The 12,880-nt window shown below is 54.7% G+C and overlaps 1 long non-coding RNA gene across 2 annotated transcripts; it reads right to left on the minus strand.

The window, feature by feature from the left end:
* Window positions 1-2,680: 2,680 nt before the first annotated feature.
* Window positions 2,681-10,901, minus strand: LOC135973959 (uncharacterized). 2 transcript variants are annotated; one of them, XR_010591086.1, is made up of 3 exons: window positions 10,429-10,901; window positions 9,145-9,258; window positions 2,681-4,724 (listed from the first exon to the last, which is right to left on the minus strand). It is a non-coding gene; the product is annotated as an uncharacterized LOC135973959 (long non-coding RNA). The 2 variants fall into 2 exon arrangements; XR_010591087.1 differs by having other exon boundaries at window positions 2,681-3,709; window positions 4,076-4,724; window positions 9,145-10,901.
* Window positions 10,902-12,880: the final 1,979 nt, after the last annotated feature.

Below are 12,880 nucleotides of genomic sequence, written 5' to 3' on the forward strand. Positions count from 1 at the left end.
AGAATGGCTGAAATAGTTTATTTTATTTGTATTGTATTATTTTGCAATTGTTAAGATCAGCATCTACTTAGCTCAGACTGAAGCATCTTATCTAATTTTTGAGATCTAAGTGTCTCCTCTTTGAGTGCGACGAGACAATTTAACACATTGTGACAAAGAATTTTCATTGCCACTTGTTATGATTTCAAGAAACAAACTGGTTTAGTTTGAATAGGATTTTCGGTCAGAAACGGTTTCAATGAAATTTCCCCACCATCTCGATTCCTGGGCTCTATCTCTGCCTTTCGGGGGGGGGAGGGGGTTGCTGTCTGTTAGAACTGGAGTCTGATTTGGATAGGGATCGAGACCTCTTCAATGTTTTTAATGAAGTAAATACTAATGGGAATTGTGTGATCATGGGAGATTTTAACTTCCCAGATATAGACTGGAGGACAAGTGCTAGTAATATAATAGGGCTCAGATTTTCCTAGATGTGATAGCTGATGGATTCCTTCACCAAGTAGTTGCTGAACCAACAAGAGGGGATGCCATTTTAGATTTGGTTTTGGTGAGTAGTGAGGATCTCTTAGAAGAAATGGTTGTAGGGGACAGCCTTCATTTGAGCGATTGTGAGCTAATTCAGTTTAAACTAAATGGAAGGGTAAACAAAAATAGATCTGTGACTAGGGTTTTTTTTTTCAAAAGGGCTAACTTTAAAAAATTAAGGAAATTAGTTAGGGAAGTGGATTGGACTGAAGGACTTGTGGAACAGATGGATCAGACTGAACAAGTTCCAAACCTCTCGGAGGCTCTTACCTTCTAAACAGGGACGTCAGTTTTCTAGTAAAATAAGGAAAAAGAAAGGAGAAAACTCAAAAGAGGTTCCTCCTGGCGCTCACGTACGTGACCCCTAATACTCTCTCAGTCCTCAAAGAGAGACCTCGAGAAGGAGACTTGCTGAAGGAAAGCTACAGGGGACTCAGAGGTTTCCCTGGTCCTGAGCCCCTGTCCTGCCTGGCTGATGTCAGCATCTCTCTGTGAGGTCACCACCTTTGACCAATAGGCGGAGGTCCTGCAAAAGGCCTTTGTGATGTCACTGTCACACCCACCCATCCCCTGCAGTGCTAATGTCCTGCCACAGGCCAGACCCTTTGGAGGTTTGAGCTACTCTCTGTGGATCACCCCACTCAATGAGTGTTCATTCTAGGAAGCAAGCCGGCTAGACAGTAAAACAGCAGAGGCTGCTCCCAATGCTACACTCGGTTTCTCAGAAATGAGTAGAATTTATGGGCAGAAGAGACAGTTAGAGCACCTAATCTGATCCCCTACATATCACAGGCCTTTCTGCACCATATGGGGCAGGCAGAGCTCTGCCTGGGCGCAGGGGGAATGGGATGGGGGTAGATCAAGGAAAGAGGGGAGGGGAATGGGTGTGAGGGAAAGAGCTCCTGTCCCAGATGAAGGAATTTGGGGGCAGAGGAAAGGACCCTGCTCCACAGAGAGGGGAGAGGGTTTCTGTGAGTGCCAGGGGGCTCCATTTCCCCTTCCACTAGCTCCCCATTTACAGAGAGCCAGAGCAGTACCTGCAGCAGAGAGCGGGAGTTGCTGGTGTCCTGGGAGGCACAGGCCCTGCAGCTCCTCGGGCACCTGGCGCAAGTGCCGCATGATACGGAGCTGGCGCATCACATTGGCCGTGACGTCCTCCTGCTGCAAGGGAATGAGAACCTGTCTGAGACTCAGACGCCTCCGAGGAATCAGGGGGGATTAACGGCCCCTGGAACCAGCAGCATTTCCACCCAGCCTCTGCCCACCTCTGAGGGATGGATTTCCCCTCCTGACCCCCAGGATGGAGTCTTGTTGTCCTTCCTAGTGACCTCCAGTGGCAACCCCCTTCCTTGTACGGGGAGCTCCTGCCACTTCCCCCTCAGTGCCCCTGACAGCTGTTCCACCTCCAATCCACAGCTCAAGTTCTCAGACCCCTCTCCTCCAGCCCCATGCAGGTTGGGTAGGGAGGGGACTGTAGCGGGGGGGGGGGGGGGCAGGAGGGATTCTGGCAGCAGTGAAGTGGGATGTGGGGAGGTTGAGACCTTTCCCCAAGTCACCCCAGCCAGTAATGCTGAAGCCGCAGGATGGCAGCCCTGGTGAATGGGACGGATCGGCAGCCCCTGCTGACTAGGGTTACCATACGTCCGTTTTTTCCCGGACATGTCCTGCTTTTCGGCAATCAAACCCCCGTCCGGGGGGAATTGCCGAAAAGCCAAACATGTCCGGGAAAATGCTGGCCGGGTACTTCCTCTCCCGCGGCTGCTCTGCTCCGCTCCTCCCCTCTCAGACTTTAAGAGCCGAGCTGCCCGAGCCAGCGCTACTAGCTTCGGGCAGCACCCCCCCTTCCTCCAGACCCCGAGCCGCCGGCCAGGCACTTCCCTTCCCGGGCTCCAGCTGAGCTGCTCCGCTCCTCCCCTCTCAGACTTTAAGAGCCGAGCTGCACGAGCCAGCGCTACCGGGTGGGCGCTTCCCCTCCCGTGCTCCAGCTGCGCTGGGGAAGTGCCGGCCGGGGGCGCAGGGTCTGGGGGCTGCACGGCAAACCGTGAAGCCGGTAGCGCTGTGGCAGCCCTCTCCCCATGGCTGGGAGTGGGAGGGAGGAGGGGGCGGAGTTAGGGCGGGGAAGGAGCGGAGTTGGGACGGGGCTAGGGGTGGGAAATGGGCGGGGCCAGGGCCCGTGGAGGGTCCTCTTTTTTTATTTATTAGACATGGTAACCCTACTGCTGACTGAATCCTCCTGTTCTCTCCAGAACGGGTCCAGCCTTGCCAGCAGCAGGGCAAGCGTCCCCTGCCCATGTGCCTCAGCCCTGCCTGGTCAGACGCCATCACCCGTCAGTCCTTGGCCTCCCAGGCTGCCAGTGATGGGAGCAACTCTGGGTGGTGGCTCGGGTGACACAGACACCAGACCACTAGGAATTGGGTGCGGCCCTGTGGGACAGGAGAGTCTCGCAGAGGGCACTTGGGGGACTCTCCTGCCCTTCCCAAGAGCGATAGCACCCTGTCCTAAGAACATAAGTCTGGGATGAGGCAAAGCTTGTCATTAATTAGCCTGGCTAAAGAGCTGGCTGGAGCTGCTCCGGGGACAAGCTGGCTCGCTCCTGCTCATGGAGGTGAATTCATCTCCCTTCCCAGGAGCACCTGCTCTCCCTTTCATTCCCCACCAGGCTTCTTGTGCCAGGCCAGCGAATGGCCACAGGATGGGAATGAGGCCTGGGCCGCGCCCCAATCTCCTGAGTCTAATGCAGCTGCTCACCTTGTCCCCCATCAGCTGCTGGGTTTCCCCCAGGAGGGAGTAGGTGACAGGGAGAGAGACACACACACACACATTTGTCCTTCTGGTTGCAGGGCTTGTGTCCTTCCAATCCCATTGGTGGCTGCACAGTGGGCAGAGTCCTCGCTGCGTGCCCGGCCCAACAGAATTGCAGGGCGTGGTGTGGAACACAGAAAGAGATAGAGAGACTCATCCTCCAGCCGGGGTCAATCTGAGAGAAATTGGCTGGGGTCCCAGTCTCACTCTTCTAGCGGGTGCCATTTCCCAGCTGGGTTCCTTACTCCTCTGGTGCAGCAGCAGCTGGTAGAGCCGGTAAACCCCCTCCCTGGCCTGCCAGCTGATGTCCTTGGCTGGGTCACTGACGGACAGAGCTAGCTGTGCCATGTGGTGACCCATCCTGGGGAATTCCGCTGAGTTCTAATGGACGGGAGAGGGAGAGGGGACTCCATCAGCATTTTCCTGTCAGCTCCCAGTCCCCCCCGGGCCAGGACTCTCCTTCCCCTCAGCCCCTCTGCAGGGCCCTCCATGAGGACTTGCTTCCCCAGCTGCTCCAGGATGACAGGGAGGCATGAACCTGGAGCACAGTCCCCTTAAAAGCCCAGAGTCACCACTTAACTAGGACAAGAAGAACTTGACTCAAGCCAGGCTCACTCTCTGCTCTGACTCTGCCTCCCCAAGAGGAACACTCCTAACCCACAGCCCCTGCAGCAGCAGATCCTACAGCCCGTCGGAGCCAGATCACCTACGCCTGGAGTCAGGAAGCTGGGGTCAGAGGTCACTTACGTCAAACTCAGGGAGGGTGATGGTGAATCTGAGCAGGGCAGTGCTGCTCTTAACGGCCCTGGCTCTCTCTCGCGGCACCGTGGACACGATCTAGTAGTTAATGTGCTGTGGGGAAAGGAGGCATTGCACTGACTGCCCTGACCAAGGATGCCCACTTGGGGCCCGGCTAGGAGGACAGACTGGAAAATGGATCTAAGAGTGAAGGTAAAATTGTCCCCACCTCTCTCATCGGGCTCACCTCCAAGATGTACTGGAGCCTGTCGGTGTCTGGGGACTCTGCCAGCAGGTTCCCCAGCATGGCATCCAGGAGGTCTGGCAAGACCCTAGGCAGATCCTGAAAGCAAGGGAGAGCCATGGGTCAGAGTTAGGGAAAGTGGGGCTACACCTGCCACAGGATGGGAAGTGGGGTCTCTGGGAAACACTGGTGAGACCCCCAAACACATATCCTGGCCTCTCTCATTCACATCCCACTGCAGGCAATTAGCAAGGACTCATGGCAGGATGACAGCTGGCTCTTCAATCCATGACTTTAGCATGATCTACCTGCACTTGGGTGGTGTCCTTCTCCATGCCCAGGGTGAAGACGGCGTGCAGGGCAGCTCGGAGGAGGTGGGTCTCCAGCTCTGGCTCCACGGCAGGTGTCATAGTGCTGGCAAGAGAGAGGAGCCGGTATTAGACTGTGCAGTGCGGGGATGGGACTGGCACCAACACGCAGGTGAAACTGCAGGGAAATAGGCACAGGCTGGCGAGAATGGAAACTGAGGCACCGAGCCAGGGAATGACAAGGCCAAGGTTTCTCAGACAGACAGTGGCAGGGCAGGAATAGCCCCTGTTCCCTGGACCCTGCTGCCCCTCCTGTATCTGATCCTGGGAGTGAGCCTCTCCCCAAAGCCGTTGCAATGTTACTGGAGTGAAAAGAACAGCCCAGCCAGGAGAGAGTGACCCTTCCCCGCACCTCTGCCAGAGGAGCCACCCTTGGGCGGTGACCTGGGAGTGGGAGGGGCAGTGACTCCCAGCCCTGCGCCTGAGTTTCCTATTGACCTGTGGGACTTTGGGTAAGTTGCTCCCCGCTCTAGGCTCTGTCCCCAGCAGTCAAATGGGGATTTCATACTTTCCCACTATTGGAAAGTGCTGGGAGAATCCCCCAGCAAAAGCTGCTCTGACAGTGCTAAGCAGCATCTGACCATTAGAGGTCGGAGCGCACTGCCCAGGAGAAGGAGTGTTTGGTTCTGGGCTGTTGGAGTACGGGCTTGCAACCATCTGTGCACACATATTATACTAATTGCATCTAGACCACATCTCCCTAGTTTGTTTGTGAGAATGTCCTTATTAACACCAAGATGGATCACATCTACTGTTTACTTCACTAGGCCCGTAACCCTGCCAAAGAAGGAGCTAGGATTGGTTTGGAATGATTTGTTCTTGACAAGTCCATGCTCACTAGTCCTAAGAACCAAATTGTCCTGTAGGTGCTGACAAACTGATTGTTTAATAAGGGGTTCCAGTATCTTTCCAGGTATGTTAATGGATGGGAAGACGTTCTTTTTCAGGGATCTCTGACGAGAACTGGGGCACAGCACTTAGTTTGTTGAGGCCATAAAATGGAGACAGGCACCTCTTCTCTTCTCCCAGCACCCCAGATACCTAAAAGGGTGGGACTCACATCCCTCAATGGGCTTAAAAAAGACAATGGTTACAATGTGGCCCCAACCATTTCTGGTTTCTGCAGACTAGATGTTTTAGCAAAGTTTAGAATTCCTTGGTGCTCAACACCGTGAAACTCCCCTTTCTCCTTCACAAAGGGCTTTAACGCCCCTTATCTCACCCAGGCTCTCGACTGCCCAAAGTTGGAGAATTGTCCCTGTTCCCACTGCAGAGCACCCCCCACGACACACACACAGAGTCCTCCTGGTGGTGGGAGGGGAACAGAGGAAAGGACAGAAGACTTAAGAGATGAAGAGAAAGGAGGAAGGGATGGAGGAAAAGGTAAAACAAAAAGAACAAACCCTAATGTCCCCAGTGATTCTAAGAGACAAAATCCCAGGTGAGGAATAAAATTCGACCACCTTAAGCTAGTGTTTTCCATGCCTAGAATTCAGCTGGCGCCAGATGCATCAGACTGAACAGGTTCCAAACCTCTCGGAGGCTCTTACCTTCTAAACAGGGACGTCTGTTTTCTAGTAAAATCAGGAAAAAGAAAAGAGAAAACTCAAAAGAGGTTCCTCCTGGCGCTCATGTACATGAACCTAAATACTCTCTCAGTCCTCAAAGAGAGACCTCGAGAAGGAGACTTGCTGAAGCAAAGCTACAGGGGACTCTGAGGTTTCCCTGGCCCTGCGCCCCTGTCCTGCCTGGCTGATGTCAGCATCTCTCTGTGAGATCACCACCTCCCCAGCACCTTTGACCAATAGGCTGAGGTCCTGCAAAAGGCCTTTGTGATGTCACTGCCACACCCACTCCTCCCCTGCAGTGTTAATGTCCTGCCACAGGGCAGACACTTTGGAGGTTTGAGCTACACAAAGAGGAGATACTTAGATCTCAAAAATTAGATAAGATGTTTCAGTCTGAGCTAAGTAGGTGCTGCTTTTAACAATTGCAACATAATAAAATACAAATAAAATAGACTATTTCAGCCATTCTATTATGTCCTAATCTGATCTGAGTAAACAGGATAGGACACCTCATCTTATGCACTGCTCCTAGTGACACTCTCCAATAGATCCCCATTCTCCACCTGCCGGGAGGTAAATAGGGCGGATTGTTATCCCTACTTGAAAGAGGGAGAAGCTGAGAAAGGAGAATTGACTTGTCTTAGGTCACACAGCCAGTCCGTGGCAGAGTTGGGAATAGGACCCAAGAGCCCTGATTTTCAAACTAACCATCGGATCTTGAATTTCAGACATTGAATGACCTGAATAAAGTGCTCTCAAGTGAGTTCCAGACCAGCAAGAGTTCATAGTAATTATTCAGCAAGTATTTTAGGAGAACTGGAATGTTAGAGAAAATAATGAACTGCAGAGACGCAGCAAAATTTGTCGAACATATGACTGGTTATGACTATTTACTTGGTCTTAAAAGAAAACAACAGGGACCTGAGTCTCCTCCCTGTCAATAACCCCCTGCTCAGCCAATCAGGGTAGAGACCGAGGGGCGGGAGGATGAGGGTTCTCACCAGAGAGCCCAAAGGATGGCCCAGGTCACCGCTGGGGATCACTGTCTGAGCACTATTTCAGCCCCACATTTTTCGGTGGACCTCCCACAATGGGAGTTGTAGAGCAACCCCCATGACACACACACACCCCTCCTGGTGGTGGGAGGGGAACAGGGAAAGGACAAAAGAAGTAAGAGATGAAAAGAAAGGAGGGAGGGATAGAGGAAAAGGTAAAAGAAAAAGGACAAACCTTAATGTCCCCAGAGATTCTAAGGGACAAAATCCCAGGTGGGGAATAAAATTTGGCCACCTTAAGCTAGTGTTTTCCATGCCTAAAATTCAGCTGGAGCCAGATGCAGCAGACTGAACAGGTTCCAAACCTCTCGGAGGCTCTTACCTTCTAAACAGGGACGTCAGATTTCTAATGAAATCAGGAAAAAGAAAGGAGAAAACTCAAAAGAGGTTCCTCCTGGTGCTCACATACACGAACCCAAATACTCTCTCAGACCTCAAAGAGAGATCTCGAGAGGAGACTTGCTGAAGCAAAGCCACAGGGGTCTCTGAGGTTTCCTTGGCCCTGCGCCCCTGTCCTGCCTGGCTGATGTCAGCATCCCTCTGTGAGGTCACCACCTCCCCTGCACCTTTGGCCAATAGGCCGAGGTCCTGCAAAAGGCCTTTGTGATGTCACTGCCACACCCACCCCTCCCCTGCAGTGTTAATGTCCTGCCACAGGGCAGACACTTTGGAGGTTTGAGCTACTCTCTGGGGATCACCCCGCTCAATGAGTGTTCATTTTAGGAAGCAAGCCGGCTAGACAGTAAAACATCACAAGCTGCTCCCAATGCTACACTCGGTTTCTCAGAAATGAGTATACTTTATGGCCAGAAGAGACAGTTAGAGCATCTAATCTGACCCCCTGCATATCACAGGCCTCCTGTCTATCACAATAGCTACTTTTGGGGCAAACACATTCCGGAAAGGCATCTAGTCTTTATTAATGACATCAAGAGATGGAGAATCCACCACTTTCCTTGGTAGCTTCTTCCTGTGTTCAATCATCCTCGCTGTTGAATATTTGTGCCTTATTTGTCATAGGAATTTGTCTCTTTTCACCTTCCAGCCATTGGGTCTTGTTCTGCCTTTCTCTGCTAGACTAGAGAGCCCTTTAATCCCCAGTATTTTCTCTCCATTAAGGCACATCAACACTTCAATGAAGTCCCCTTCAATCTTCTTTTGATAAGCTAAACAGGTTGAGCTCTTTCAATAGCTCACTAGAAGGCATTTTTCTCCAGCCCTCAGAACATTTGGTGGCTCTTTGCTGCCCCAGCTCCAATTTCTAGGACCATCTTTTTCAAAGGAGGACACCAACACTGGAGGCAGTATTCCAATAGCAGTCTCACTGCTGCTGTGTCACCTCCCTATCCTACTCACGGCTCTGCTCCTTCGTCTAATGATGGCTTTAGCCCTGTTCACCACAGCATCACACTGGGAGCTCATGTTGAGTGGCTTCTCCACTCTGGCCCCTAAATCCTTTTCAGAGTCACTGCTTTCCTGGATACACGTCCCCATTCTGGAGGTGTGGCCGGCGTGCCTTGTTGCCACGCATAGGACCTTGCATTGGGCTCTGCTCAAACTTGTTTTCTTTGAATGGGTCCAGCTGGCCGAATGAGCCAGATCGCTCTGTATCACTGCCCTCTCCCCATCAGGAATTACCACTCTGCCTGTATTTTGTCACCCCCCAATCTTATCCGCAGTGATTGTATGTTTTCTCCCAATTCATTGATAACAATTATTTTAAAAAATTAGTCCTTGAGAGCTTCTTCAGACCCTTAGTACCCAGGACCTGCTCCCCACATCACAGTGAGAAATGCTGTCCAGCCCTGCTGGTACATAGGGGATAAGCACAGAACAAACGTACCTTTAGGAGCTGTGTTGTCCATAGGCTCTGAACAACATGTGGGGGTCAGCAGATTACAAACGCACGACAGACCTGTAGTGTAGACAGGTCCCAACTGTGTCTCGGTTTCCCACCCTGTAAAATGGGGAGAACAAACAAAACCTTGATTAGCTCCATTTGATAGCTGGGGAAACCGAGGCACCCAGCGGTGCAGAGACTCGCTCATGGTCCCAAAGCCAGGAATAGAAAACAGTAGATCTGATAGCCAGGCCTGGGACCTAACCCTGGTTTTCCTGGCCTTGCTGCTCTAAGTTTAGTCACAGCCTCCATGTCTTTTCCCCCGTGTCCCTTAACCCCACGTCACTGCAGAAGAGAGATTTTCTGGTAGCCAGCTGGCTCTCCTGCATGTGGATGTCGTTCCAAAAGACATGCTCTGGCTCAGTCCCATGCTATGGTTGGCTGAAGGAACCACTTGGTCACATTCTAGGCCCTGAGTTATACAGGAGGGGCGACTAGATGCACATAATGGTCCTTTCTGACCTGAACCTCTATCAATCGCTACATTTTCTGCTGCTAGGAAGAGAACTCTGGACCTATTTTCTCTCATTCACTTTCAGTCGGAATAATTTCAATCCAGGCCAAAGGATTTCCTCTTCCATTGTGTCTTCAGCACCTTTGCGAGCAACCAGTTACTGTTACCCACAGGTTTCCAGTTTCAACCTGTCCCAGGGTGAGATGGCCAGGAAAGGGGTTGGAGCTCAACTGCACCTGGCCCAGGTGATGCAGCTCCCTAGGGTGAAGGGAATAAGTGTGGGGGTCACGTGACAAGACGCAGCCTGTGATTAGGACCCAGGCCTGCTGAGAGATAGAAGGGCAGCCTGTGCTCAGCCAGGAGAGAGACCCCAAGGGAAGCAGGCATGGGAGGGGCTTGGAGAGTCCTTTAAAGGTCAGGGACAAGCTGGGAAGGGGCCAGGTTGAGCACTAAGGACCAGGCCCTAGGAGGGAAAGACAGGGCAGTTTAGGAGATGGGGCAGATAGTCCAGTTGGTTTCGGCTCCCAGGACCAGACACCCAGAGGTGAAGGTGATTGTCGGGGCTTCTGTCCTTCTTCCCCAGTGTAGATTTGATAGTGGAGAAGACTGATGCCGTAAGGGGGAAGTGAGTTACCCCAAGGTCACCCAGTGAGTTTATATCACGAATGCATACTCGGAAGGATCCAATAGAAACATGGATTTTCCAGTCTCTTCTTTCTAGGAGTCCCCAGGGCTAAGGTAAAACCCCTGCTGCCCCTCCCCATTCTGCTCACCTCCAAGATGTGCTGGAGTTTGTCTGTGCTGGGGGGTGCTGTCAGCAGGATCGAGAGCTCGTCATCCATGTTCTCGGCGCAGGCCTTGCTCAGAGCCTGCCAGCGGAGGGAGACCAGGGGTCAGGAGCCTGCATTAGCACCCGTGTGCCATTGATCAGGAGCTGGCTGAGGTAAGTGCCGCCTGGCTGGAGCTCGCACCCAGAAACCCTGCCCCAGGTTGGAACCCCCTCCCACACCCAAATTCCCTCCCAGACCTCACACCCGGCACCCCAACCCCCTGCCCCAGGTCGGAATCCCCTCCTGTACCCTAATCCCTCCCAGACCCCACACCCCCACCCGTAGGGTTACCATACGTCCGGATTTTCCCGGACATGTCCGGCTTTTGGGGGCTCAAATCCCCGTCCGGGGGGAAATCCCCAAAAGCCGGGCATGTCCGGGAAAATCGGGAGGTCAGCCGGCCCGCGGGGAGCCGGTCAGCCGGGCCGGCGGGGAGCCGGGCCGGCGGGGAGCCGGGTCGGCCGGGCCCGCAGGGAGCCGGGCCGGCGGGGAGCCGGGTCGGCCGGGCCCGCGGGGAGCCGGGTCGGCCGGGCCCGCGGGGAGCCGGGCCCGCGGGGAGCCGGGCCCGCGGGGAGCCGGGTCGGCCGGGCCCGCGGGGAGCTGGGTCGGCCGGGCCCGCGGGGAGCCGGGCCCGCGGGGAGCCGGGTCGGCCGGGCCCGCGGGGAGCCGGGCCGGCGGGGAGCCGGGTCCGCCAGGCCCGCGGGGAGCCGGGTCAGCCGGGCCCGCGGGGAGCCGATCAGCTGGGCCGGCGGGGAGCCGGGCCCGCGGGGGGCCGGGAGCCGGGGGGGTGCGCCGGGCCGCCGGGGGCCGGCAGTGCTGGGCGGGCCGGGGGTGGTCGGCCGGGGCCAGCACCCCAGGGCCCGAGCTGACCCAGGCTGGAAACGCCGGGGGGCCAGCCTGGGCCGCGCCTCCTCCCCCCACACCCCCCTTACCTGCTTCAGGCTTCCCGCGAATCAAATATTCGCGGGAAGCAGGGGAGGGGGCGGAGACTTTGGGGAGGGGGCGGGGTTGGGCGGGGCTGGGGGCGGGGCTGGGGCGGGGCCGTGGAGTGTCCTCCATTTGGAGGCACAAAATATGGTAACCCTAGGCTTGGGCTAAAAGGTTGCATTGTGGTCGGGCAGGCATGGGCTGGAGCCTGGGCTCTAGAACCCTGCGAGGTGGGAGGGTCCCAGAGGTTGGGCTGCAGCCAGAGACCTAATGTCTGCACTGCAATTAAATAGCCCTTAGCCTGACCCCCACGAGCCTGAGTCAGCTGGCATGGTCAGCACTAGGTGTCTAATTGCAGTATAGATAGGGTGACCATATTTCCCTGTCCTGAATGTGGGATACGTGGTAAAATTACTCTTATACAAGCGAGTTCAATGGCAATCAATCAGAACTGTGCAGTACAATAATTCAATTTAACATCAAGTTAACTGAGCCCCTGTTAAAAAGAAATACTGTGTAATTGGATTTTTTTATTTACCTTCTTCTCTTTAAGGCTTTAGGGTTCACATGGGGAGAGGTGACACACACACACACACATACTCCCATACACCTCTCACACAGGGCGGTGACCAACCGACACTCCCTGCCTGGCGCTCTCTGCCCTCCGTGCCTGGCTGAGCCCCCAGGATGAACGCACCTCTCCTGGTACCTGCCGCCATGTCTTCCCGAGGCAACATGTAGGGGAGCACGCAGGTTCACATGCCCCCCACCCCAGATTCCTGCCAGGGTTCACACCAGAATGTGGCCAGCAGCAGCCTTTCGGCACTGTGCGGGAGGAAAGAGACGGGAGCTGCTTCCCATAGTAGTGGGTGGGGGGAAGGGATGACCTGGCCTTTGTCTTTGCAGAGTTCATCTCTTCCCACCTGGCCATCTGCTGTAGCTCTAAGCAGCTTGTCCCATCCTGTCCGCACAGTGTCGAAAGGCAGCTAACACCTCCAGGCTGCTACTGGCCACGGACATAACCCAGCCACCTCTTGTCCCCCAGTTACAGCGTGGGCAGGAAGGAGTTAAGCCCTAAGGATGCATTGTGCACCAGAGCCCAGGAAACCTGACTGCAGGGGCTTCAGCAAACCCAGCCAGAGAGGTGGCTCAGCAGGGGAGGGTGCCTAGAGGATGGAGCAGCCCCGCGCTCCCTGTGGGCAGGACCCAGGGCAGGGAGGGGCGGGTGAGTAGGGTTCTGTGCCCCTGACCGGGGGGCTGCTGTGAAGCCTGCATGGTCAGGGTACGAACAGGCTGGAAATCGCTTTCCCCCCCACTCCAGAGCTTAGCTGAAGGGTAGAGAGGCTTTCCCGTGCCAGTGCTCTGTGGGCTTTGGCACATGCAGGGCTTGGCTCCTCCTGGCCAGCGCCCCAGGATGGAGGGTCTTGAGCTTTCCCGGGGCACTGGCCCAGCCAGAGGAGATGGGGGA

The sequence above is a fragment of the Chrysemys picta genome, chromosome 10 (assembly GCF_011386835.1).
Source record: "Chrysemys picta bellii isolate R12L10 chromosome 10, ASM1138683v2, whole genome shotgun sequence".
NCBI lineage: Eukaryota > Metazoa > Chordata > Testudines > Emydidae > Chrysemys > Chrysemys picta.